The following is a 22,921-nucleotide window of genomic DNA, read 5'->3' on the forward strand; positions in this document are numbered from 1 at the left end:
AGCACAGATACCTGTTGCACCTGCTGGCCCTCAGCACTGAGCCTCCAAGAGCTGCTTCTCATCACAGCAGCTGACCCACAGCTGTGACAAGGCGGGGACCCCCCCCCAGGGGTCACTGTAGGGGGCCATGGGGAGCGGGTTTTCCTGACGCCCAGGGAGGAATTCCTTCTGCTTTCCTTCCCTTTCCTGTCCTACCTAATGGCCCTGCCTGGCTTGAACTCAGCCGCGCCTCCCACCCAGCCCCTTTCCCATCTCAGCCCCTCCTCCCCCACGCCGACTCTCCCGAGGTTGAGGTTGGAACTCTGGCTGGCGAGGCAGCCCTTACACACCAGGTGGCATCTAGTCCGCTTGGATGAGGACCTGGGGCTGGCCAGGGTCACACTCTGGACACAGGGCTCCTGCCCTTCCATCCAGGGCTCTTTTATTCTTTAAAGGGAAGCCACAGTCCAGGAACCCCTTCTTGGACTGGAGCCCAGAGCGGGAGGCAGGGAGAGCACCTGTTAGCTAATGAGCAGCCCCTAGAGAAGACTCAATCAATTAAGTGTTTTGGAGGTGGATCGAGTGGGAGGGCCTAAGACTGCTGGGTGGTGCCTGATGATGGCAGTTCTTGGGAGAAGGCTGGGGAGAGAGCCTGAGTGGGCCCGGGTCCTCCCTGCTGCCCTGCTCGCCCTGTGCCCCCTGCTCTGACAGACGCTGCCACTGCTGTCCTGCAGCTTCACCAGACGCACAGCCGACAGGACCACCAGGCCTGGACCTGAACCTCCAGCACCAAGAGCCGCAACGTGACCGACACCTACGTGGGAGCAGCACCAGGGCACCAGGTCTTGAGAAAAGAAAGACTTTGTTGCAAGGTCAGCCAGCAAGGAGATAGGAGGCCAGGTGCCAATCCGCTTCTCTGCTCTGGGGTCAGGTGAGCGTGGACAAGCTGGTGTGCGGCGGGCTGGCCGGGCAGGCTCTGGTGAGGGGGGTTAGCACCAGAGTTTCCCGGTCAGTAGAACCCTGGCTTCTGACAGGGCCCTGGTGTCTGGGAGGAAACACTGGCTGTGGGTGTCGGCTTTCTCTGCACGAGCCCAGGAGGCGTGACCAGCAGTGTGCGCTCTGTTGTATGTGTTGGCAGCAAGCCAACCACTGCGTTCGCGTTTTTGCCAGCCGTTCCCCATGCCCAGATCTTTCCAATCCACAGTGATTGTGCTTCATCTGTTAGGCTCTCTGGCTCCGGTTAGAACCAGACAGAAGTGCTTTGCCCTGAAATGTGTAGCCAGCATTGTGGTGCAGTGGGTTAGGCTGACGCAACATCAGCATCCCATATCGGAGAGCCGGCTGGAGTCCCCGGCTGCTCCAATTCCAGTCCCGGCCGGCGCCGCGGCTCACTAGGCTAATCTTCTGCCTAGCGGCGCCGGCACATCGGGTTCTAGTCCCGGTTGGGGCGCCGGATTCTGTCCCGGTTGCCCCTCTTCCAGGCCAGCCCTCTGCTGTGGCCCAGGAGTGCAGTGGAGGATGGCCCAGGTGCTTGGGCCCTGCACCCCATGGGAGACCAGGAAAAGCACCTGGCTCCTGGCTCCTGCCATCGGATCAGTGCGGTGCGCCGGCCGCAGCGCGCCGGCCGCAGCGGCCATTGGAGGGTGAACCAACGGCAAAGGAAGACCTTTCTCTCTGTCTCTCTCTCTCACTGTCCATTCTGCCTGTCAAAAAAATTAAAAAAAAAAAAAAATTCCAGTCCCGCTCCCCGCTAATGAGCCTGGGGAGGCAGTGGAACATGGCCAGAGTCCTTGGGCCCCTGCCATCCGGTGGAAAACTTGGAGTTTCTGGCTCCTGGCTTTGGTCTGGTCCAGCCCTGGCTGTAGCAGCCACTTACAGAGTGAACCAGTGGAATGGAAGGACCTCTTTCTCTCTCTGTCATTCTGCCTTTCAAATAAAACACTGACAAAAATCTTAAACAGAAAAATAAATGCGTAGCTTTTGGGTTCCTATGCCAGATCTCGGTCTGGGAATCCTCCGCCTGCATAGAGTACATACCAGGCTTTCAGATCTAGAGTGCTCTCGCTCTCGCTCGCTCTCTTTCTTTCTCCTCCCCTCCCCCTCCTTCTTTAGTCCAGAGCCCCCAAGGGCTCAGCCTGAGCTGGTCTTTATTGGCTGAGAGAGCCCCACTCCACTTGTAGCTGGCGGAGCAGCGCCAGTTTGAGCTGGTTCTGCAATTACGAGAATAAATCTCTTTGCTTCACAAGCAGCCTGTCAGGGATTTTGTACAGAGTAAAGTTCACTGGACTCCCCTGGAAAACTCCACCTGTGGAGCTCTGGGCCAAGGCCCCGGCACTTCCTCCTGCCTGGGCGAGGCACAGCTGGCACGTGGTGGGAGGGTGAGTGCTGGTCACTGTGGGGACGGCGCGGGCCTGCCCAGAGTGGGGCTCGAACACCTGCTGCTGCCTGCTGGCTCTCATGGCCCCGGCATGGGGCAGGAGTGACTGATTCAGGGCAGGACCTGACGGCTTGATTGGGAACAGCGGATTCCATTTTTAACAGTCTGTTTTCCTCCTCCTCCTCCTTTTAATATTTATTTATTTATTTATTTGAAAAGTAGATTTAAGAGAAAGGGAGAGATAGATCTTCTGTACTGTGGTTCACTCTCCAAATGGCCTCAACAACTAGGGGCTGGGATAAGCCAAAACCAGGAGCCAGGAGCTTCATCTGGGCTTCCCATGGGTACAGGGGCCCAAGCACTTGGGCCATCCTCTGCTGCTTCCCCAGGGGGATCAACAGGGGACTGGATCAGAAATGGAGCAGCTAGGACTCAAATCAGTGCCCATACAGGATGCCAGTGCTGCAAGCCGTGGCTTAACCGCTGCACCACAGCACCAGCCCCTTCTATCTTTTTTTTTTTTTTTTAATAAATTTATGTCAGGGCCGGCGCTGTGGCACAGTAGGTTAGTCCTCCACCAGCGGCACCAGCATCCCATATGGGCGCCGGTTCTAGTCCCGGCTGCTCTTCTTCCAGTCCAGCTCTCTGCTATGGCCTGGGAAGGCAGTATTAGATGGCCCAAGTGCTTGGGCCCCTGCACCTACATGGGAGACCCAGAGGAAGCTCCTGGCTCCTGGCTTCAAATCGGCACAGTTCTGGCTGTTGCAGCTATTTGGGGAGTGAACCAGCGGAAGGAAGATCTTTCTCTCTTGTCTCTCCCTCTCTATCTATAACTCTGCCTCTCAAATGAAATATTTAAAAATATAGATTTATCTATTAATTTATCTTCTCTATCAACTTTTTATTATGTGTAAGGCAGAGAGATGCTGGCATTGTGGTGCTGTGGGTTAAGCAGCCACTTGGGATGTCCACAACCCAATATGGGAGCACCTGCATGGAGTCCCACCTCAGCTTATGACCCCACTTCCTGCTAATGCACCTGGGAGGTAGCAAATGATGGCCCAAGGTCTTGGATTCCTGCCACCCACCTGGGAGACCCAGATGGAGTTTTTGGCTCTTGGCTTTGGCATGGCCCAGCCCCAAATGTTGTGAGCATATGAGAAGTAAACCAGTTGATGGAAAAGCCTCTATTTCTTTTTTTTATTATTTTTTATTTTTTTGACAGGCAGAGTGGACAGTAAGAGAGAGAGAGAGAGACAGAGAGAAAGGTCTTCCTTTGCCATTGGTTCACCCTCCAATGGCCGCCACGGCTGGTGCGCTGCGGCTAGCGCACCGCACTGAACCGAAGGCAGGAGCCAGGTGCTTCTCCTGGTCTCCCATGGGGTGCAAGGCCCAAGGACTTGGGCCATCCTCCACTGCACTCTCAGGCCACAGCAGAGAGCTGGCCTGGAAGAGGGGCAACAGGGACAGAATCCGGCGCCCCGACCGGGACTAGAACCCGGTGTGCTGGCGCCGCACCCGGTGTGCTGGCGCCGCAAGGTGGAGGACTAGCTATTGAGCCGCGGCACCAGCCCTCAAATAAATAGATCTTCAGATACAGAAGGAAGAGAGAGAGTGCAATTCTTTGTGTGGGTTCACTACACAGCACCGGCCCCCGTCCCACTCTTGTTGAGCCCCTAAACCTGGATGCACTTGCCTGACGTGCAGCAACCCCGTCACTGATGCCTGGTGGAGGAAGAGGTAGGTATCTATCTGCCAAGTGCGGAGCAAGGACATGGGCAGTTACTACTTGCTTCCCAGGCTGTGTAAGAGGGTAAAGGATTTTATAGATGGAAGTTGAGGTGGAGAAGTACATTATCAGATCATGTGTTGGCCTCTGATTGGCCCACAGTGCCGGGGGTCTCCTCTGATTGGTCAGTGATATCTGTCCTTTTCAGAGTTTTGATGATGACAGAGTGGGCTCCAGTTAGTCTATGGGCTATGTGCAGGTGGTACTTACTGTTTGCTAAGGAACTATAATTCCTGGAAAAAAATGTCAGGCTAAGACTGAATGCAAGATGTTACCTACAGGGCCAGCGCTGCGGCTCACTTGTCTAATCCTCTGCCTGTGGCGCCAGCACCCCGGGTTCTAGTCCCAGTCAGGGCACCAGATTCTGTCCCTGTTTCTCCTCTTCCAGTCCAGCTCTCTGCTGTGGCCCTGGAGGGCAGTGGAGGATGGCCCAAATGCGTGGGTCCCTGCATCCACATGGGAGACCAGGAGAAAGCACCTGGCTCCTGGCTCCTGGCTTTGGATTGGCGCAGTGCACTGGCCATGGCAGCCATTTAGGGGGTGAACCAACAGAAAAAGGAAGACCTTTCTCTCTCTCTCTCTCTCTCTCTCTCTCACTGTCTAACTCTGCTTGTCAAAAAAAAAAAAAAAAAAAAGATGTTACCTCCAGAGATAAATGAGCTTCGAGTCTTGTGATCTGGGCGAGTCTGTGGGCTGGCCTCACCACTACCTCAATTTCTTGATTCAATTTTATTTTTTAAAAGTTTTAAAATCTGTGGGGCCAGTACTGCATCATAGCGGGTAGAGCTGCTGTCTGCAGTGCCGGCATCCTATGTGTGACTGGTTCAAGTCCTGGCTGCTCCACTTTCGATCCAGCTCTCTGCTATGGTCTGGGAAAGCAGTAGAAGATGGCCCAAGTGCTTGGGCCCCTGCACCCTCATGGGAGACCCTGAGGAAGCTCCTGACTCCTGGTTTGGATCAGCCCAGCTTTGGCTATTGCAGCCATTTGGGGAGTGAACTGGTGGATGAAAGACCTTTATCTTTCTCCCTCTCTCTCTCTATAACTCTGCCTTCAAATAAAATTAACAACTCTTTATAAAAAAAGTTTTAAAAGCTATTTTTATTTATTTGAAAGGCAAGGAGACAGAGATCAATCTCCTATATGCTCCCCAAATGCCAGCAATAGCTGAGGCTGGGCCATACCAAAGCCAGGAGCCCAGAGCTCAGTCTGGGCCTCCCACATGAGTGGCAAGAAACCAAGTATTTGAGTTGTCATCTGCTGCCTCCCAGGGCGAACATTAGCATGAAGCTGTAATTGAGGGGAGGAGTCAGAACTTTTGAACCCAGGCTAGTGAGTTAATTTAGTAACATAGAAACAGGACCAGAAAACTTTGAGGGAGACTGGGAGAGCACTGACAGCCTGACGCCTGCAGCACAGGTACAGCAGGGCCAGATTTGTCATTGCATAGGTGGAGTGACAGACCCAGAGGGACCGGATGACCTGGTCAAAGTTGTGCTGTGGACTAGGAGGCAGCCCAAGGAAATTGTTCTTCTTGGACTTGGACTAGTCAAAGTCGTGCTGTTTGTACCCCAAGGGAATAGGATCTTCCAGCACGCATGGTTCCCCCACTTCGCCCTGGACCCTCGACCTTCCACCAAGCAAACGCACGATGCTCTACTTCTAGGTCTTGGGTACAGAGCAGGCTCAGCCAACTGATCTCCCTCTCAGGCCCTGCTGGGCATGGATTGGGCAGAAAAGACTGGCAGGTGGAGAGCACTGGGGAAGGGCTTCGTGGGAGTGGTGGGCTCAGCACAGGCGTTGGGGCTGGCAGAGGGGGCGCTCATGGCCTGCGAGTGCCTTGTTCGGCCACCATGCACCCCTGTGAGGCCTGGAGGTGGAAAGTTTAGCGCCATGAGCCACTTTTTCCCAGGGGGGCGCTGCTCCTGACAGGAAATGCAGATCTCACCCAGCTCCTGTCCTGCTGCAGCTCCAGGGGTGCTCTAACTCGGTGTACCCGTCCCTTAGCCTGCACGTACCCTTTCCTGTGCGAGGCCGGCCTGGCTGGGGCTGTGAGCAGCACTGGCGTCAAAGCCCAGGTGTCTCTGGGACTGTGCCGCTTGAGCAGTAGCCTGATTCCTGCCAAGAAAGAGAGAATTCCAGCAAGGGTGGGCTGGGTGACTAAGAAACTCTGGAGGAGGGGGTCAGGTGGAAAAACTGGAAAGGAAGGTGTCTCGGGTGGGCCCAGATCCAGGGTGGCAGCTTCCTCACCCCGGGGCAGCAGGTATGGGGCATGGGTGAGCTGGGTGCCGGCGACAGAGGAGCCCCATTCAGGGAAAGAGACATGGGGGCGGGGGGAAGAGTGGGGAAGGCTCGGGTGGAGTTTGAGGGGGGCAGTGGGTCCCTGTGGCAGCAGCCTGCCCTGGTGCTGACCTTGGGTCTCCCTCCTTGGTCCCGCCCGGGCAGTCCATTCCGCTGAGCCGGGTCCAGGTAGCTCTTACCTGCTGGCATCTGGGGGCTCCTTGTGACTTCCTGTGGACCCTACCTGCTGGTCCCTCGCATGTCTAACCTGGAATCCATGCCAGGCTCTGAGGCAGCCCCTGGGATGCCACGGAAGGGGATTGAGTGCTCACAGCTGGGAACAAGCTGCCGCTAACACGATCTGCAACGCATCCAGGAGAAACCACCGCCGAGGTCCGCGTGAGCTGTGTGATGCAGAGCTGTGATCTCTGCTGCTGTGGACGTGGCCTGGGCATGGGGCACAGGCATCTTTTCCCTCAGCCATCAGAAGCAGCGCCCAGCAGCCCTCTCTCTGCTCCATGCATTCTTATTTACTGCGGGAAGTGTCTTCTTCTTCTTCTTCTTTTTTTTTTTTTTTTTTTTTTTTTTTTTTTTTGACAGGCAGAGTGGACAGTGAGAGAGAGAGGCAGAGAGAAAGGTCTTCCTTTGCCGTTGGTTCACCCTCCAATGGCCACTGCAGCCAGTGCGCTGCGGCCGGCGCACCGTGCTGATCCGATGGCAGGAGCCAGGAGCCAGGTGCTTTTCCTGGTCTCCCATGGGGTGCAGGGCCCAAGCACCTGGGCCATCCTCCACTGCACTCCCTGGCCACAGCAGAGAGCTGGCCTGGAAGAGGGGCAACCGGAACAGAATCCGGCGCCCTGACCGGGACTAGAACCCGATGTGCCGGCGCCGCTAGGCAGAGGATTAGCCTAGTGAGCCGCGGCGCCGGCCTGGGAAGTGTCTTCTTAAACTGAGCGGGCAGCCTTCATTCTAGCGGCTCTGACCAGTCTGGTTCTGAAGGAAGCAGGCCCCAGCCGGGGAGATGCACCCCACTTCCCCAAAGCCTGCCCTCCCAGGCTGTCTCCCCGTGTGGGCTTTCCTGGAATACATACATTCTGCCTAGACTCTGGCTGCTTTCCAAGACTCACTGGATGGCCCTGGGCTCGTGTTCCCTGGGCCTGATCACTCATGCTGTTCCCTGAATTCATTTCACTTCCTTTGCTTTACTTCTGCAGAGCCTGTTTGAGTTCTGTCAACATGGCACACCCTGTGCCAGGCCCTGGAGGAACCTGCAGGATGGGCTCAGGCAGGGCTGGCAGCTTGTGTCTGGGCTCAAAGCCCAAACGAATCGCGCTGAGATTCCCAGAGCAGGGCTGGAGTGATGGGTAAATTACACCCAAGTGTGGCTGTGTGTATACAAAGAAAAGCTATTGGCGGCTGGTGTTAAGGTTAAGCCGCTGCCTGTGATGCCAGCATCCTGCATCAGAGTGCTGGTTCGAGTCCCAGCTGCTCTGCTTCTGTTCTGGCTCCCTGCTGGTGTGCCTGGGAGAACAGTGGGCCCTGCTACCCACATGTAAGACCCGGATGGAGTTCCAGGCTCCTGGTTTCAGTCTGGTCCAGCCCTAGCTATTGTGGCCATTTGGGGGAGTGAACCAGCAGCTAGATCGCTCTCTCTCTCCCTCTCTGTCACACTGTCTTTCAAATAAACGGTCCTTTTTAAAAAAGAAAAGCAAGAATTCTGGAGCGGCCATTTGGTGACGCATTTGAGTCATGGCTTGGGGATGCGTGGTTGGAATCCTGGCTTCTCTGCTCCTGACCCAGCTTCCTGGAACGCAGTACGTGATGGCTCCAGTACCTGAGTCCCTGTGGGAGACCCAGAAGGAGTTCCAAGCTCCCGGCTTTGGCAGACTCTCGCCGTTATGGGCATTTGGGCAGTGAACTAGAGGATAGAAGATCTCTCTTCCTCTCTGCCTTTCAAGTCTAATGAAATATAAAGTTTAAAGAAAACTCTGAAGCAAGATAAGGCAAAAGCATTGGGCAGAGAGATTGTGGGGGCCTTTACTTGCTTTGAAAGCATCATCTGTAATGCAAATACAGTAACTTTTCTTTCTGACTTAAATAGCCCTGCTTCCAACTGTGGTGCTCCACGGGTTTATTTCCTTATAGGGCTGTAAGATTTCCTTTAAGAATGCTCCAGAAATACCTAGAAAAAAAGCAAAGTACAGAGACTGGAGGGAATAAAAATAGAGGCATTAAAAAGAGAAAACAAAAACCCCAACCAACCAACAACCAAAAATCCATAAGCAAAGTCCAAACCTCAGCTTTAGCAATGCGATTACAGAGGAAGGGGCCTGGGGACAGAGGCGGCGCTGTGTGAGAGAACAGTCTTACCAGGTGTTCTTCTGCAAGAAAGTCCCAGAGCGGCTGTAGCCGGAGGCTGCGTCCTCGGGGGTACTGGGGCACCAGCAGCGGAGAGCGAGGCTCTCTCAGTGAGCCCGGTTTTTCAGTTCTCGCTGTGTTGCGGGCTCTTTGCAGCCCTGATTCCGCAGGAGGAAGCTGAGGGTTTCTTGGTCTTTGTCCTTGGGAAGCTGAGAGGTCTGGCTCTGGGTGGGGGAGGGGGCCAGCCCTTGGATGAATGACCTGTGTCATGGAGGCAGGAGACTTGTTACTGGAGAGCAGGGCTGTGGTGAGGAGCCTGTGGCCGCCCTGCCTGATGAGGGATTGCCAGGCGGGCGGCCCAGATAGCGAGGCGGCGGGACCTGGGAGCAGGGGGTCCCTGGGCTGATGGCTGGGCTGCAGACAAGCCTGGCTAGGGCGTGACTGGCCCTGAGCGGGCAGGTTCAGGAGCTGGGCAGTAGCTGGGCAGTCGCTGCAGATGAGCCAGGCTTTCTGGGAGCCCTGCACCTTAATTCAGCCTGGTCAGGAGGCACTGGGGTAGGAGAGAGGGAGCAAGATGGAGACGTGAACCTTCCCAGGTGACATGTGCCGGGAGGCCCTGAGCTTGGGAAGAGGGGAAGGGAGCGGCGAGGAGAGCTGGCCGTTGGGAAGTATGGGGACAAGAGATTTTCAGTTGGTAGAGGTTGTACCAGCTGCCTCTGAAGCTTGATCGGGAAGGGAGAGGAGGGCTGATCCTGGCAGTTGGGATCTGAAATTGCAGGAGGCTGAGGGGCAGGATTTGGCAGAGTGGTTAAGACACCTACACCCCATAACGGAGCGCCTGGGTTTGAGCTCCACTTCCAATTCCCGCTTCCTGCCACTGAGCACTCGGGAAGGCAGCAGGTGATGGCTCAAGTTGGGCTACTGTCTCCGTGTCCGATACCTGGGTCAGTTCCCAGCTTCAGCTGGTCCAGTCCTGGCTGTTGTGGAAATTTGGGGTGTGAACCAATAGAGGACTCACTTGGCTAATCCTCCGCCTGCGGTGCCGGCACTCTGGGTTCTAGTCCTGGTTGGGGCGCCGGATTCTGTCCCGGTTTCTCCTCTTCCAGTCCAGCTCTCTGCTGTGGCCTGGGAAGGCAGTGGAGGATGGCCCAAGTGCTTGGGTCCTGCACCCGCATGGGAGACCAGGAGGAAGCACCTGGCTCCTGGCTTCGGATCGGCGCAGCGCTGGCCATAGCGGCCATTTGGGGGGTGAACCAATGGAAGGAAGACCTTTCTCTCTGTCTCTATCTCACTAACTCTGCCTGTCCAAAAAATAAAATAAAGTAAAATACAACAAAGGGGCTGGCGTAGTGGCTTAGAAGGTTAAGCCGCCACCTGTGGTGCAGGCATCCCATATGGGCACCGGTTCGAGTCCCAGCTGCTCCACTTCCCATCCAGCTCTCTGCTATGGCCTGGGAAAGCAACAGCAGATAGCCCAAGTCCTTGGGCCCCTGCACCCACGTGGGAGACCCGGAAGAAACTCCTGGCTTCAGATGGGCACAGCTTGGGCTGTTGCAGCCAACTGGGGAGTGAACCAGCAGAAGGAAGACCTCTCTCTCTCTCTCTCTCTCTCTCTCTCTCTCTCTCTCTGCCTCTCCTTCTCTCTGTGTAACTCTTTAAAATAAATAAATAAATCTTTTTAAAGCTTTTTAAAAAATAGAAGAAAATACAGCAGAAATAATAGGACCTTAAGAAATGCTGAAAATAGCAGTCACTGGTTTTAGCCAAGAGAGGGTCATGTCAGCACAGTGCCACCTGTAAGGAGTTTGAAGTGATGTTTGGTTTCGCCCTCTCCTGGTCCCTGAGGAACCCTGTGAGAGGTTGGTGCACGATGAGGCTGTTTGTGTCGGGGGGAGGATGGCGCAGTGCGGCTGTGGCTGAGGTCCAGCTGTGGTGTCAGAGTGGTTCTGGGTGTCGGGAGCTGCTTTTCTCTCCTCCTTTCTTTCTCTGGGACTGGAAAGTGCAGCAGAGCCCTGGGGCAATACAGAAGCCGTGGTCCCAGCCTCCTGCTGGTGTGAGCCTGAGCTCCTGGAGGGGCGGGGCGCACTCTGGGAGATGGGGGCCCTGCTGGAAGAGAGCCTGTGCCACATGCTTTGCCAGGGCTGCTTGTGCTTCTTATATCTGTTGCTCTTTTTAAAATAGCAAGCTGGAGGAGTCCCCACCTCCTCTGCCAGGGAGGCCCTCGCACACCCCCAGGGCTGCCTCCCACGCTCCCCATCCTCTGTCGACCTCCTAGCATTCCCTCCACAGGGCAGGGAGAGCTTATGGAGTGGGGGTGAAAGGGGAGGAAGGGGGCCTGCCCGTCTTTCCTCTGCACTGAGCTGCACCTGAGCCCACACCCTGGTGCTCACAGCTCTCTCCCTGAGGATGCAGAGGACAAAGCCCAGGAGAGGATGAGGAGGGCAGAGGCGTGGCCTGGGAGCCCAGGGTTGGAATCCTGGGACCACCGCAGGACCGCTGGCGAGTCACTGCCTGGCCTGGGCCGCAGCTCTCTTCCTGCAGCTCCTTTGTGGAAAGACATGGGGCCCACGCTGTGACGGCTACATCCCCTGTAGGATCAGAGCCTCACACTCACTGTGGAAGGATCAGTAAGTGCCCCTCTGGCTCCACAGCTGTCTCATCTCGGGACACTCCTGCCCCTCTCCGGTGGCTCCTGCCCTTCCCGGTCTGTTCTCTGGGCTTGGATTGCCCTCCACTCCTCCTCGAGTCAGCATCTCCTCACCTCCTCCAGGAAGCTTTCCAGGAAGTTGTGCCCAGTCTCATGCCCGCTGGCTGTATTAAGCACTGCTGTACTATCTGGGCGTATGGCTACCCCCAGCGCAGCTGATATTTACAGCTGAAGTGTACTGAGCCCTGTTCACAGCTTGCCCCTGTCCCCAGCCCTTCCTACAGCATCAGCTCCTTGAATCCTCAAGGGACAGAACTCAGTGTAAACAAACATTTGTCTGGCCTCCCTTTGATGCCGCTGAGAAAGCAGGCACAGATAAGGCCAGCTGCAGAGTTAACAGGAAACAGTATTTCTCCTAAGCAGGCGCTGCAGCTATAAATGCCCTGACCACCCACTTCTTTGCTTCTAGTGCTTTCTTTAAAAAAAAAATTAAAAGGAGGAGGGCTAGCATTGTGTCACAGAGGGTTTGATGCCAGCATCCCAGATGAACACTGGTTCGAGTCCTGGCTGCACCACTTCCAGTGCAGCTCCCTGTTAATACATCCAGGAAAGCAAAGGAAAATGTCCCAAGTACTTGGGCCCCTGCACCCACATGGGAAACTCAAATAGAGTTCCAGGCTCCCAGCTTTGGAATGGCCCAGCCCTGGCAGTTGCAGCCATTTGGGGAGTAAATCAGTGGATGAAAGTCAGTCAGTCTCTCCCCCTCCCCCTCCCCTTCCCCCTCCCCCCTCCTCCCTCACCCTTCCTTTCAAATTCCTAGTGCCCTCTCTGTAAAATTGCCCCTGAGTGGGTTAAGAGGTCAGTGCATTGCTCGGGGCACCCCCAGAGTCACCTGGGCATCTTATGGGAAGGGGGTTATTGGGCTGACCTGCCAGGCTGTAGTTGGTGTCCCACTTGTACCTGTTCCAATGCAGAGGACTGGGAGGGGGAGGACAGAGGCTCCCGGGGTGGCCACGGGGCCCCTGGGTGACAGTGCCCCGCTGGTGCAAGAAGCTCTAGTTCAAGTCAAGTGCTGTGTACTCCTTCCACCAAATCCCAGTGTACGAGTCCTGCTGTGGCGCAGCCCTGGGTGAAGCTTCAGAGGCTGAGGCAGGGGAGGGTAGTGCATGGGGCATCTTCCGGGCTCCCTAGGGGCTTTCAGTGCAGACCGCCAAGGAAACAGATGAAGACCACGGGGTGGGGCCGGCGATGTGGCGTAGCAGGTAATGCTGCCGCCTGCAGTGCCGGCATCCCATATGGGTGCTGGTTCGAGTCCCGGCTGCCCCACTTCCCATCCAGCTCTCTTCTCTGGCCTGGGAAAGCAGTAGAAGATGGCCCAAGTCCTTGGGCCCCTGCACCCACGTGGGAGACCCAGAAGAAGCTCCTGGCTCCTGGCTTCGGATCAGCCCAGCTCCGGCCGTTGCGGCCAATTGGGGAGTGAACCAGTGGATGGAAGACCTCTCTCTCTCTCTCTGCCTCTCCTCTCTCTCTAACTTTGACTTTCAAGTAAAATAAATCTTTAAAAAAAGGTTTTAAAAAAATAAGACCATGGGGTGTGGAATGCTGACACCAAGGGCGGTGCTCGAAGGCAGGGGGAGAGGAGACGAGAGCTTAGACCTCAGTGAGGGAAAGATGGCTCCGAGACCTCTGTCAAGCCAGACAGCCCTCAGCTCCAGGACAGAACCACACTTCCCTGGAGTGCACAGCCCCTGGTACCACCTCCCAGGATTGCTCACCTGTCTGGGGCTGCCTTGGCCTGAGGCCACAAAGTCACCCACACTGGCCTCCCTTGAGCAACTTCTGGGGCCGTGGGCTGTGCCTGATGTGATTTCATTTTTTATTTAAAAAAAAGTTTGTTTTCATCTACTTCAGTTGACAGAGAGAGAGGGAGAGGGAGAGAGGAATGTTCCATCTTCTCGTTCACTCCCCAAAATGCTCACAACAGCCAGGGCTGGGCCAGGCAGAAACCAGGACCTAGGACTCCATCTGGATATCCCGTTTGTGTGGCAGGGCCCAATCACTTCGCCGTCATCCCACGGTCTCCCGGGCACATTAGCCAGGACTGGAACTGGTGCTCTGATACGGGATGCAGGCATCCCAAGAGGCTGCTTAATCCTCTGCTCTGTTACACCTGCCGTGTGTGTGTGTGTGTGTGTGTGTGTGTGTGTTTTAAAAAAGCTTCTATTTATTTGAGAGGTAGAGTTAGGAGAGACAGAGAAAAGGGTCTTCCATCTACTGGTTCACTCCCTAAATGGCCACAACAGCTGAAGTTGGCCAATCTAAAGCCAGGAGCTAAGAGCTTTTTTCAGGTCTCCCACACAGGTGCAGGAGCATAAGCACTTGGGCCATCTTCCACTGCTTTCCCAGGCCATTAGCAGAGAGCTGGATGGGAAGAGGAGAAGCTGGGACTAGAACTGGTGCCCATATGGGATGCCAGCACCGCCGGTGGAGGCTTAGCCCACTACACCACAGTGCCAGCCCCCTCCATGTGTGGTTTTTAAATAGAATTTATTTCTATCCAAACAATGCAGTCAACAGGTGAAAAGAAGCAGCATTCTGAGGCTTACCGCAAAACTGCATCGCTGTCCCAAGTGCCCCACCTGCTCCGTCCCTCCGGGGGCTGCTGCTTTCAGATCTCCCTGCTGTTTATGGAGTGTTTACGTCCATGTGTTTAGATCCTCTGCTTCCGTTGTCACTTACTGGGTTTAAAACCGTAGAGATTATCTAGTCACTTCCTAGTTTCTGGAGATTTTAGTTGTCACTTCCTTCAGTTATCCTTTTGACACAATTTTTTTGCAATTTCTGATTAGGTTAATATCTACTCTCTCTGCTGTTTTGACCACTATGTGGTATATTCACAGGATAGCCTTATAGTGCAAGGGGACTAGATTTCCTGTTTTGTAAAATATTTTCTTATTCCTCTAGTTCATAGTTAAATTATTTTTCATTTGCTTAGTTTCTTTCATAGTCCACACATTTTGTGTCGTAGCTGAGAAATGCTTCACAAGTTCATTGTCACTCCTGTTTTCTTCTAGAATTTTATAGTTTATTTCTTATATTTAGGTTCATGATATATTTTGAGTTCGTATTTCTGTTCATTTCCTCCCTCACTGTTTTCTCTTCTTAGAACTTCTACTAATACCAAGTCACTAAACCAATTTTCTTATCTTTCTTCTTTTACTTTTTGGAAGAACTATATGTAGCAAGAGTCAGCATTTTGCTTAACAAATTTATTTATTTATGTCAAAGCCAGAGAGAGAGAGACAGACAGGTATCTTCCATCCGCTGGTTCACCTCCCAAATTACTGCAATGGCCAGGGCTGTGCCAGGCTGAAGCCAGGAGCCGGGAGCTTCTTCCAATTCTCCCACGTGGGTACAGGGACCCAAGGACTTGGGCCATTTTCCACTATTTCCCAGGCACATTAGCAGGGAGCTGGATTGAAAGTGGAGCAGCCAGGACTGGCGCCCACAGGGGATGCTGGCATTGCAGGCTGTGGCTTTACCTGCTGCGTCATAGTGCCAACCCCTCTCTCCTTGAATTTCCTGACACGTTTATTAAAAAACAGTTGACTAGGGGTGGGCTTTCGGCACCATGACTAAGATACTGTTTGGGATGCCTGCATCCCTTGTTGGGTCATGGCTCCTCCACTTCCATCCCCGCCTGCTATAAAAGATGTCCTGGGGCCAGCGCCATGGCTCACTAGGCTAATCCTCCGCCTTGCGGTGCCCACACCCCGGGTTCTAGTCCCGGTCGGGGCGCCAGATTCTGTCCCGGTTGCCCCTCTTCCAGGCCAGCTCTCTGCTGTGGCCAGGGAGTGCAGTGGAGGATGACCCAAGTGCTTGGGCCCTGCACCCCATGGGAGACCAGGATAAGTACCTGGCTCCTGCCATTGGATCAGTGCGGTGCACCAGCCGCAGCGGGCCGGCAGCGGCGGCCATTGGAGGGTGAACCAACCAACGGCAAAAGGAAGACCTTTCTCTCTGTCTGTCTCTCACTGTCCACTCTGCCTGTAAAAAAAAAAAAAAATGCCCTGGGAGGCGGCAAGCAATGGCTCAAGTACTTGGGTCCCTGCCACCCACCTGGGAGACCTGGATTGAGTTCCCAGTTTTGTTTTCAGCCGAGCGAGCGCAGCCTTAGCGGTTGAAAGCATTTAGGAAGTGAGTCAGCAGATAACAAGATCTCCCTCTCTGTTTCTCTGCCTTTCAAATAAATTGAAGATGAATAGATACCATTCTTAACTGACCGTACGAGTGCTTGTGTATTTCTGAACCCTCTACTCTGTGTATGTCTTTCCCAGCCTGACCACCCACGGGTAACCAGCAAACACATTGGGTCTCTCATATCTCTATTCTCTCAGGTCTCCTGCTCCTCTTGAGACTGGCTGCCCTGTGGTGGTACAATGGGACTGTCCCCAAAAGAGTCTTTGCCCCCTCGTCTGGTGATGCTCAGGTACCCCTCCACCCATGACACTCTGTTTTCCTGGGTACCATTTATCCCCTGTGTTTATGGGAAACATTCTCCAGAAGTTTCCTGGTAGGGTGGGTGCTGTGGCACAGCAGGTAAAGCTACCACCTGCAACACTGGCCTCACGTGTGGGGGCTGGTTTGTGTCCTGGCTGCTCCACTTCCAAACTAGCTCCCCACTAATGCACCTGGGGAAGCAGCAGAGGGTTGCCCAAGTGTTTGGGCCCCTGCACCCATGTGAGAGACCCGAATGAAGCTCCTGACTCGGAGCTTAAACCTGGCCCAGCCCTGGCCATTCCAGCCATGTGGGGAGTGAACAAGCAGATGGAAGACACCTCTCCCTCCCTCCCTCCCTCCCTGCCTGCCTCTCTCTCTCTCTCTCTCTCTCTCTCTCTCTCTGTGTGTGTGTGTGTGTGTGTGTGTGTGTTTCTCTCTCTCTAACTTTGACATTCAAATACATAAATCTTAAGGAAAAAGAAAAAAATTTCCTGGTACATGGAAGGTAAAATGTTGAGACTTTGAATATCTAATGATGGCTTTTTCTACCCTCACATTTGATCCACATTTACACTGGATTTGTAATTCTTTGTGGAGACAGTTTGCCCTCTGAAGTTTGATGTTTTCCTGTGGCTCCTTCTAGTGTTGTAGCTGTTTCTCATCCCTGGTGGGTGAATTTTTAGGATTTTCTCTTCATGCTTAGTGAAGAGTGCTGCACTGTGTGTGCCTTTTCATCCGTGGTCCCTTCAACCTGGAAGCTCAGTGCTCTTCCACTCCATGGATCCAAATAAATACACTTCTGTTAATTTCCTCCCTCACTGTTTTCTCTTCTTAGAACTACTCATACAGAGTTACTAAATCAATTTTCTCACCTTTCTTCTTTTACTGTTTGGAAGAACTATATATAGCAGGAGTCAGTATTTCTTTAAATATCTATTGGGATCACCTCTTAGGGTCTTTTCTTTCTAAGATTTTATTTATTCACTTGAGAAAGAGAGTTATAGACAGACAGAGGGAGAGACAAAGAGAAAGGTCTTCATCTACTGATTCACTCCCCAAATGGCTGCAATGGCCAGAGCTGGGCCAATCCAAAGCCAGGAGTCAGGAGCTTCTTCCAGGTCTCCCATGTGAGTGCAGGGTCCCAAGGACTTGGGCCATCTTCCACTGCTTTCCCGGCTGCATTTACAGGGAGCTGAATTGGAAATGGAGCAGCCGAGACTTGAACCAGCACCCATAGGGGATGCCAGCACTGCAGGTAGCAGCTTAACCCTCTACTCCACAATGCCCCAAGAGTCAGCAATTTTTAAAAATCATGTATTTATTCATATGAAGGACAGAGTGAGTTCCTGCCTGCTGGTTCACTCCCCAAATGCCCACAATGGCTAGGGTGGAAGCCAGGAACTCAATCCAAGTGTCTCATGTGAGCAGCAAGAAATCAGTTACTTGAGTCGTCACTGCTGCCTCTTACGTCTGCCCCGGCAGGAAGCTGGAGTCAGGAGTAACAGTCAGGAAATGGACTCCGGTGCCCCAGTGTGGGACGCAGTTTTCTTAACTGCTAGGCTAAACGTATGTGTCGCTCCCCCTCTTCATGGAGGAACGACACTAAACCCTGCCTAGGCTTCATATCCGAGTCACGGCACCATTATGTCGCTCCCCCTCTTCGTGGAGGAACGACACTAAGCCCTGCCTAGGCTTCATATCCGAGTCACGGCACCATTATGTTGCTCCCCCTCTTCGTGGAGGAGCAACACAGGACCCTGCGCTGTTCTTTCATCTGCTCGGCCCTCCCCGGGTTTGCTGCTGGTTCTTCCCGGGTTGGCTACTGTCCCTTCCACCTCCGTGGAAGGGCAGTTCCCCCTGGCCACATTCCCCACTTCCGCAGGGGAGCGGCACACCGCCGGCCGGCTTTCTCGGGGGCTGCACGGGTTCCCTTAGATGTTCCCCATAGATGTTCCTGGTGCATGCCGTCTCTCTCCTCCTTTATAGTCCTCCTCCGCCAATCCCAACTCGGCTGCCCACACGCCGTGTACGCTGCTCTCCAATCAGGAGCAAGTCCTACAGTTTATTAGTTGAACTGGAGGCAGCTGTGCGGAAGCTGTTTACTTCTCTCCCAACGCCATGTTGTGGGAGAGCAGATGCATAGAATAAGTCTTAATTTCAGTAACCCAGTCCAGTCCGGATTGCTCCCCACAGTATGCTCTGATATTTTTTCACCTAATCTTCAGATCTCTTTCCTCTCCCCAATTTCTGGGGAGATTTATTTCAATCCTCCAGTCTTCTTGTGTTTCTATTACAAAGCTTAAATTATTTATTTTTCTCTGAACAGTTCTTTTCTTCACTCATTTTTAAAAAAGATTTGTATTTATTTATTTGAAAGGCAGAGTTACAGAGAGGCAGAGGTAGAGGTAGAGAGAGAGGTCTTCCATCCACTGATTCACTCCCCAAATGGCCGCAACAGCAGGAATTGGGCTAATCCAAAGCCAGGAGCCAGGAGCTTCTTCTGAGTCTCCCACCCAGATTCAGGAGCCTATACACTTGGGCCATCTTCTACTGCTTTTCCTAGGCCATAGCAGAGTGCTAGATCAGAAGTAGAGCAGCCGGGACTTGAACCAGCGCCCATACTGGATGCTGGCACTGTAGGCAACAGCTTTGCACGCTGCACCACAGTGCTGGCTCCTCATCTTATTCTCGACTTGTGAGTGTGGTCCTTTTATTACAGAGAACACTAATTCCCATTTTCTAAATGGAGTCTTCACCTTGCTTTAATGTTATGTCTTCCAAGTTCTTCCCACCCTTCCCCCATCTATTGAAGTCTCTCATTACAAGGATTCATGAAGATTTGAATGATCGTTTTTCATGTCTAGGAGTGAATCTTTAAAAAAAGCTGCTCAGAAGTCCTGGCAGAAGAGGCACCTCCCGAGAGAGACAGGACAAGAAAACACAGGTGTGAGAGTAGAACTTAGTGCCCCACGCAGCCCCTCATCCTTCCTGGGGACTTTCTCCCTGTCTTAAGCTCACCAAGGGAGCACAGAGGGTGACGGGCGCCACTCTGGCGTGCACTGCTCTGCACACCGCCCGGCGTGCTGCTCTCCAGCTCTGCCACGTGGACACCCTGTCATTCCGTTTGGCCGGAGCCTTGTCACCTCTATCTTTAGGGAAGCCCACTCCCACCGGCCCCTGCAGTGGTTCCTGGGTTTCTCTCCTTCTACAAGGCCTGCTGGGCATGTTCAGATTCATGCTGTTTCCTAGCAACAGTTTGTGACAGCCTTGGATCAGCTACTCCAATGAGAGGCTGAGGCAGCATGCGGAGGCTCATGGCTGAGGGCCGGCAGGTGCAGGAGGTAGCCAAATCCCAATGACACCTGCACTTTCCTTTCCCAGGGCATGCCCAGCAGCCTGCTTCCATCCCTGAACGCTGTTCATGCCCTCACCAGCCACAGGGTCACACGGTGGTTGTCGGGTCATGGGAGTCCCCTCCCATCCCTCCAGAAGGAGCACGTTGCTAAGAGCCTGCAATGGCTGCTTGTGACTCCCATGGCAGCCATAGCGGATTGCATCTGTCCTAGGGGTGGAGTCTGTACCTGTGTGGAAGGGGTGGTGGGCAGGGACAGGAGGAGGACGTTGCAGGGTACTGAGCACCTGGAGTTGGTCACTGGCCTTTCTCATGGGCTTTGTTGACTGTGCCATGCCCACTCTGCCCATCTTCCCTTGAGGAAGGCTGACATTGGCTTTGTCTGTCTCTCAGGGTGACTATGATGCTACAGGTGAGACTTTTTATTAATCCATGGCCATGGGGCCCACAGTGTGGGGTCCTTAGAAGGGTTTAGCCCTTCCTACCCCACAGCTGACTGTCTGCTCCTGTTCCACACGTGGGCCGAGCAGTCACCTGTCTGAGACATGCATCCGTGGAGCACAGCAGGCACCCTGGATAAAGCATCAAGCACACAATTCAGTATGCAGCACAACTGTTTTAAGAAATGGGGCCGGCATCGTGGCTCACTTGGCTAATCCTCCGCCTGTGGCACCGGCATCCATATGGGCACCAGGTTCTAGTCCCGGCTGCTCCTCTTCCAGTCCAGCTCTCTGCTGTGGCCCTGGAGGGCAGTGGAGGATGGCCCAAGTGGTTGGGCGCCTGCACCCGCATGGGAGACCAGGAGGAAGCACCTGGCTCCTGGCTTCGGAATGGTGTAGTTCCAGCCGTGGTGGCCATTTGGGGGGGTGAACCAATGGAAAAAGGAAGACCTTTCTCTCGTTTCTCTCTCTCTCACTGTCTGTAACTCTACCTCTCAAATAAATAAATAAAATCTTTTAAAAAAAAAGAATCACCTTTTTGGGAAAGCTCAACAACCCTGAAGCCATTGCCAGCATGTCGCTGCGGTATGAGCTCAGCCCGCCTTGCTGCACAGTCTCCCAGGACCCTGCACTCCAGGTCTAGCCAGAATGCATTTGGAGCTGCCTAGGGCTGAGGTGCTGTTCGGGTCCCTGACTGCATCGCCCGAGATCAAGACATGGCATTTGTATGCAACAATGAGTGGTGGCCTCAGGCTTAGCATCTCTGGAGCATCCTGTCTAAACCCTTCTCTCTTGACCATTACCTCATCTCTCTCCGAGCCCTGGCTGACCCTCAGGAGGCACCCGTGACTCAGGTTGTGGTCCTGGGTACCAGTGTGCCATCTATCTGCTACTTCTGGTGTCCTGCTGGCCCCTGCTTTCTGGACAGGCCTCTGCCCCAGGAGCTATATCCACCTTCGTTATGCTGCCAACATTACTGCCACCAGAGTGATGCTCAATTTTCTGGAAAACTGTGTCATTAACTCTTTCCAGGGCAGGTTCAAGTTGTAGCCCTGTGCTGGGAACACCTGATCTTCCCTTCCATCTTGGACTTGGTGGTGAGGAATTGGGTTGTGAGCATCTGTGGTAACTGGGGGCAGGGGTACCCAGTCAGGAGGGAAGACATGGCATCTGAATAGGAGGTGCAGGGGCAAAGGGAAAATGTCCCTTCACCCTCCTAAGTCTTGCTGGGATAAACTGATGAAGATTAAATAAGAGAAAACTAAGAAAATTTATTTAATGTGCAAAAGGGGAAATATCACAGCATGAGGAAAAAAATCACAGGCGTGCAATATTGCACTAGCCTAAAATGATTCAGAAATGTGTGTATGCCTTTGTCCCGGGGGAAGGAGAGAATGGGGAATGCAGACAGATGTAAGTGTAGACAGGTTGTAAATGATTTTTAAGGAGCCTCAATAGGTCTGGAGAATGTACAATGGCCTGGAACAAAGTCTGTCCAGCCTGCAGAATCAACAGTGGTTTGTGAGTGATTCTATTTGGTAACAAAACAGAGGACAATGGTATGTGACAGAAGTCTGTACAGGTGTATTAACACTTGAGTTTTTCTTCTGATAGAATGAGTGTGGTTAAAGAAAGCTCGGGAAGGGACCAGTGGTGACTGGCAGGGCCGGAATTTAAACAGATAAGAGTCCTTCCCAGAGAGCTTCCCCCTGCTCTGGGGTCGGGTCTGGGAGAGAATGAGGGGGCATCTGAGGGATCTGGTGTTTGGTTTCGAGGCCTCTCCATATGCAAGCATGGCCTTGGAATAGCTTTATCTTATTTTATTTTTTAAAAAAGATTTATTTGCAAATCACAGTTACACAGAGAAAGGAGGAGAGGCAGAGAGAGAGAAAGAGAGAAAGATGTCTTCCACCCACTGGTTCACTCCCCAACTGGCCACAACAGCCAGAGCTGTACCAATCCGAAGCCAGGGACCAGGACCTTCTTCTAGATCACCCACACAGGCGCAGAGGCCCAAAGACTTGGGCCATCTTCTACTGCTTTTCCACGTCATAACAGAGAGCTGGATCGGAAGTGGAACAGCCAGGACTCAAATCAGTGTCCATATGGGATGCTGGCACTGCAGGCAGTGGCTTTACTCACTACGCCACAGTGCTGGCCCCATGGCATAACTTTATTTTAATTAATTTTATTCATTTTTAGGCAGAGTGAGATCCTTCATCAACTGGTTCAGTTCTCAGATGTTTACAACAGGCCAGGGCTGCGCCAAGTGGAAACCAAGAGCCAGGGACTGAATCTGGGTCTCCCACACGGGCAGCAGGGACCCAAGACCTTGAGCCTCCCAGGCACATTAGCAAGAGGCTGGATTAGAAGCAGGGGAGCCAGGACTCCAACCCAGGCATTCTGATATGGGATACAGGTGTCCCAAGCAGGACAAAGAAGGCTTTGCCCAACGCTTGCCCCTAGGATATCATTCTCTGGGATTCTAGGAATTGTCTCCCTTATCCCCATAAATAGCAAAGCCTGCTAGGTTTGGATTTCTGTGGAAAGAACTGAGTTCCTGGAAGGTGAGACAATGTTCCTGGAGCTTAGTGTAGTGGCACAACTGGCAGGAGGGGCATGGAGCCCACGTTCAGCTCTCCAGACCCACAAGTGCCTAAGGGTTCCAGGATGGAATACAGGTATCAAATTCTGCTCATTCTTCCCACTGCCTGCTCTCTGGACAGCACTGGCTCTCCCTGTGCCGCCTCAGGGAAGCTCCAACCTCTGAAGCAATCCCAGTTCAAGCCTGCTAGGGCAGGCAAACATCCCTGGGAACTATTAGCCCCGTGAAGACCCAGCCTGGGGTGCTCGGAGACTGGAGTGGCTGCTGCAAGCCAGCTGGGTCCCAAGTGCTTCAGCACCACAGGATGGACAGCGCCCCTGGACAGGCGATGGCAGCTGGCTCCCCCTTACCCATATGTGGCATGAGGGGATGGACTGTTGCCAGGGGGCACCCTGAATCTAAGGGATTGGGAGGGATTCAGGGTGCCCTGTTGAGTGCAGCACTGGGACTATGTGGACAAAGATGGGGAGAGGCCTGGAGGTCGTGCGATTTGCAGCTGTGGGAGAGGAGTGTACCTGACCCTGGAACTACAACAAGCTGGGTTCCCTGGAGGTTGGGAGCAGGCACAGGGGCTCCAGTGAACATGTGATCCCACA

At 53.6% G+C, this 22,921-nt stretch overlaps 1 long non-coding RNA gene across 4 annotated transcripts in view; it reads left to right on the top strand.

The window, feature by feature from the left end:
* The first annotated feature begins 250 nt into the window (after positions 1–250).
* Positions 251–22,921, top strand: part of LOC103351528 (uncharacterized) — a 35,557-nt gene continuing 12,886 nt past the window's right edge. For 3 of the 4 annotated variants that reach the window (XR_016223809.1, XR_016223810.1, XR_016223811.1), the window contains exon 1: positions 251–910. This is a non-coding gene — a long non-coding RNA (uncharacterized LOC103351528). Of the gene's footprint in view, positions 911–18,792; positions 18,873–22,921 lie in introns of all 4 variants that reach the window. The other variant, XR_016223812.1, reaches the window with a different exon arrangement.

Source organism: Oryctolagus cuniculus, chromosome 17 (assembly GCF_051225735.1).
Source record: "Oryctolagus cuniculus isolate XC-2025 breed Fujian yellow rabbit chromosome 17, ASM5122573v1, whole genome shotgun sequence".
NCBI classification, from domain to species: domain Eukaryota; kingdom Metazoa; phylum Chordata; class Mammalia; order Lagomorpha; family Leporidae; genus Oryctolagus; species Oryctolagus cuniculus.